The sequence below is a fragment of the Pinus tabuliformis genome, chromosome 6 (assembly GCF_031772625.1).
Source record: "Pinus tabuliformis cultivar Carrire ecotype Pingquan chromosome 6, CPIR1, whole genome shotgun sequence".
NCBI classification, from domain to species: Eukaryota; Viridiplantae; Streptophyta; class Pinopsida; order Pinales; family Pinaceae; genus Pinus; species Pinus tabuliformis.
This window is the reverse complement of record NC_142292.1, coordinates 713416876-713421942: the sequence shown is the minus strand read 5'-3', so window position 1 is coordinate 713421942 and position 5067 is coordinate 713416876.

The following is a 5067-nucleotide window of genomic DNA, read 5'->3' as shown; positions in this document are numbered from 1 at the left end:
TGTTGTAATACATATATGTTAATGAAAATGTGTTGTATATGCTGTTCACATTGTCTCACTTGTGTTGGCTACCCTCCCCAGACATCAAATAGACCTTTCATGTAAACTTGCTATAATGACTGTCGCACTCGCGTGAAACTCATCTACTGTGTGTTGTACGTGTTATCTTTCCTTGTGTGTTGTGACTGCCGCATCCGTGTGGACTACTCCTCCGGATGCTGTGCACGTCTTGTTGTGTTGTGTGTTCCTAACAGAGTAGGGACTTCATCCCATCCGACTTGGGACTCACTTTCACCCTCTCCCTCTATGGTGAAAGAACCATTGGCACAAGTAACACTAGCGATCACTAAGCATGTGAACCTCGCTACTCAAAGACAAAGCAGACCACTCTCCTGGGCTGACAAGTAAGAGTTGAGGCAAATCTTTAAGATAACTGCAACCAGGCCATCGTACCGGATGGGACTCCTACACCAAACGGTGTGAGGTCTAGTTGGGACTTCATGCTAGGGAGATCCCCTGACGTTGGCGGGTTCAGCACCGTCAACATGTACCAAAACCGGACAATTCCATACTGAACTGGTCATTTCCGATTCGGACCAGTTTTGCCTCCAAACCGATCGGACTGTTCGGTTTTGCCGGAACCGGTTCGGTTCCGATAACAGTGGTTGCAGCAGAGGGGCAAGGATAGTTGGGTTTGGAGGATCTTCTCCGGGACCTCGAATACACAACAGAGAGAGGCAGAGATAAGCCAGAGGAGGCAACACAGACCAAGGAGGACTGACGTTGGGCTAGGACGGCCAACGCAGTGCTTGACGCAGTGCCAACCCAGAGGATCAGTGACCTCCTGTAGAAGTCCGAAATCAACCGGGGAGCAGCAGGATCAACCCAGAAGACTAACATCAGAGCTCCAGGAGGCAGTGAGGCCAGTGTGGAGCTGACGCAGACTCTTAGAGTGCTCCACGCAGGTCCACACAGCTACTACGAAGGGGCAGCGCAGTTGTAGCCGGGGATAGTCAGTTCAGTTGCCAGATTGGAGGGATTTTTCTGGGTGATGTGAGGTAATCTCACTTAGGTTTCTGCCAGTATATTTTATCTTTGTAACTAGATAGCCGAGAGGGCATCCAAAGTTTTATTTAGAACTACTGCTTAATAATAGAAAACCCTCAAAGTTGTTGCATCGGTTTTCCTGCATTAGGTTTTTCGAGGATGTTTGTCCAAAAATAACGTTGTTCCTTGTGTGTTTGTCTCGTATCTATTTCAATTTATGATCTGTATGACAGTGTAGTTTGCAGTAGTGTTTTTTCATCACTGTTTATAAATTAAATAACTTTGTGAATGTAATAACAAGTATGAGATGATAAACTAGTGATTGCAGTAGGATTTTTGATGTGTAGATTCAGAAATTTTCACATGTACACGACTGTTACTACAAAAACCCTCATATATCTAGATAAATTATCTGATCATCTGTAAAACATTAGTCATTGCATTATTATCTCATTATTCATCAATTAAACAATAAGTATGAGCAATTAAGAAGCAGATAAAAACACACAACCATATGAACACTACGATTTTTAGGTGGAAACTCAATATGGGAAAAAACGACCATTGTTGTCATCTTTGTCTTTTTCTTTTATTAGAAATAATCTTCTTACAATCTTTTACTGGTGCAAACTTTAACTAGTACACAGGGTCTTACCTACTGAAGGCTACAACCTTCTCTCGTTTTCTAGCTCCTACTGAAAGGGAGCTACAACCCCCTTTGTGAAGATTGCTATCCTCAGCTCTTTGTGGATCACTTTTCAAAATGTTTCAAATTGGATCCACTCTCAACAATTTTGAAATCAACTACTCAAATATTGGATCATCAAATCTTCTAATGTAACCAATGCAACTTGATCAATTCATAATAAATCATACCAATGCATACCCACTCATCAATATACCAAGTCAAACATTATTACCCATCACAAAAACCAATAATTGCCACTGCAAACCTTGATCAAACATATATCAAATTGTATACACTATTATTATTGATCATACTTGTGTATGTACACGTTTCTAAAGAATGCCCGCATGTAGATCTCAAAATATTGATAACTAAATCTGAATCAATGTGCCATTGAATCAATCGCCCAAACAGATATTGAAGCTAACATAAATCACTGAAGCAAATACAGATTATCACACAACAATATTATCACTTAGTCAACTTCTAATTCATAATCAATTCATCCTAAACAGTACTGTCAAACACAAATTATGATAAGAAAGACTTTATCGACAGACAACAGTAAACATAACAGAATAGATCAACCATTATCATCATCTCATCCTGCAAAACCTTAGTATATGTACGCGACTCTTATAAAGCACTCCTGCGTATGTACGCACCTTTCATACTTGACACCTGCGTACAGATCTGTTCATACTGTAGAAAATACACGCGAGTATTCAAAAGAAGATCGGCTTATGTATGTGATCTTGCAGAGGAAAACTAGCATATAGATCTGAAATCATTGAGTCATGTTTTCGTTGCAATCACAAAACATACTTCGCACCCCTTACTTTCTCATATTCATGTTAGAGTATCATTGACACTACGGATCTATCACAGTTACATATTTTTAATAAGCAAATCAAGCAGGTGCATATGATACCATACTTCAGATTTTTCCAGATCGGTGTCTTTTCCCTGCTCCTTGGTGCACACTTGTTTCAAATCAAATCATTCATAGAAAGCACAAAACTTGCACACCTAACACTTTGATCTCCATCTCGTTCTATATCTTAGGATTTATCCAATACCTTAGGCCAATCCCTTAGTAATGTTGATGGTAATATTTGACGGGATCAAATGTCCATTGTCGCGCACATTACTATGGGCCAATACCATGGTAAAGACGCCTAGTATTGACAATACCATGGTGCAGAAACTGTACGCGACTTTTCTTTACCATACCTGCGTATGTATGCGGCCTTTATTCACAAGACCCGCGTATGTATGCGGTCTTTATTCACAAGACCCGCATATACTTTCCAAATTTCATTTTTGTCATTCCTCTGTCTCTGAACTGATATTCCTTTGCCTATCTCACGTGTAGCATTTGCATAACCATCATGTTGACAGTTTTATCAAGTAGGTTTCCATCAAGGACAATACATTAGTTATAATGCCAACATTTCCTTGTCCAAATCCAGTGATTCAAAAGCTAAAATTGGCCCTATCGAAAAGAGGAATCTAGTCCCATGGTTGGAATTTGTCACTGAGATGCCAAATTAACAGGAGTCTTGGTAAGAGAGGAAGAGATCAATTCTTAGATATATAGGTTGTAGATAATGTATAACATTATCTCACTAGGGCTCCTTCAAGAGAGAGACATTATTCACTCTCAATGAAAAGACCTAGAAAAGGGAGGTGCGAGACCTAGGGTTTGATGTATTTGACAATAATGGGACCTCCAATGGTCAAGAGCAAAGAGAAAAGCTTTCTTGTGATGGATTACAACAATTACATGACTCATGAAACCTTCGAGAAAGTCCTCAAATTTAGGGAGAAGAAACTAGAGTTTCCCTCTTTGGGCAACACCTAGGGCAAAATATTTTATGGATGAAATTTGAGTGGACGAGAAAGTCCTCAAGTTTAGGGAGAAGAAACTAGAGTTTCCCTCTTTGGGCAACACCTAGGGCAAAATATTTTATGGATGAAATTTGAGTGGATGCCCACCAAAATGATAGGTCATGTAGTCAAGACCTACCTCTTGGTGTTTAGGCTCTCAAACCACCAAAAATCGTCCATAGAATTTCGCTCTAATCCCTAGATTCTCCTTCCTAGCCTTAAAAACACTGAATTTAAGGAGAGAAATTTATGGAGGAATTTTCAAGATGATCACCAAGTGATGGGACTACTGCTTTGTCTTGGGCCTAAGGAGTCTAGGATGGTTAAGGTTAAATTCGATGCCCTGATTATCAAATATCCAACATTTACCCATTTAATGGAAAAATGGAGTTTTAGGGGAGAGCTACAAGGAGATGACCACTAGGAACATTCATTTCATGTTATGATGAGTAATGAATACAACATTCATCTGGATACTCTTCAATAAATTGATCTTCAACAAATTAGGGCACAAAAAATTGACCTAGAATCAATAGTTCCATGCATTAGACATTCAAGAAAAGATATTCAATAGGATTCAATTACAAGATAACATGCAATATATCCTTCCATTAAACCAAGAATAGCTCCAAAGATTATCCAAAAATCAGCTTCCAAACATCACATCCTATGATCTCCAATTGACACACAAGAAGCAAGTGCGAGTTCCCTAAAGAGGGATGGATTCACAAAGTTGATAATGAGAGATCAAATGAGGTCTCTCTAGTATATATGTGTTCAATGATGTCTAATTTTATCCTATTAACCCCTCAACTAATAAAATAATGGGCAAATACTAGGTAAGGTCACAAGCTGACCTTATGGCCGATGAGAAATCATAATAAGTAATCCATAGGAGGGACAAAATGATGACGTCATGCATGCATATGCCTCCTCTAGGAAAGCATTGGGCTCCTCTATTGCCAAAATGAGTGTTGAGAGCTCCAAAAATCAAGTTTTAGGGGTTAGCCCCTAGACTTCCATGCAAATCATCTTGTGGACCACAATTTTGGCTTTCGAGAACAAAAGTTGGTCTCATGGGTTTCCTCGTGGTGAAATATCCTACTTTTGCTCCAAAGTTGAGGGCTTTGAGGATGGTGCTAGCCCTTTCATGCCTCAAGGGGTAAGACAAACCTAACAAACCTCATCTGGGCCTTGGGTCAATGGCCAAATCATGCAATCACTGTTAAGTCGGTTGGGCCATGCTAGTCCAAGTGCATCATCTCGCGAATAATATGGGGCAAAGTTCAAGTTTGCTGAGGTGCTGAGGGTAACCCATGGATATGAATGATGCTCTGCAATTGACAAGAGTGCCATAGCTCTCAACGCTTTGCTTGTAAGGTGCCACATGCACCTTTAGTGGGCTTGAGCCCTAGTTAAGTTGCCCAACCCATGATGAAAAC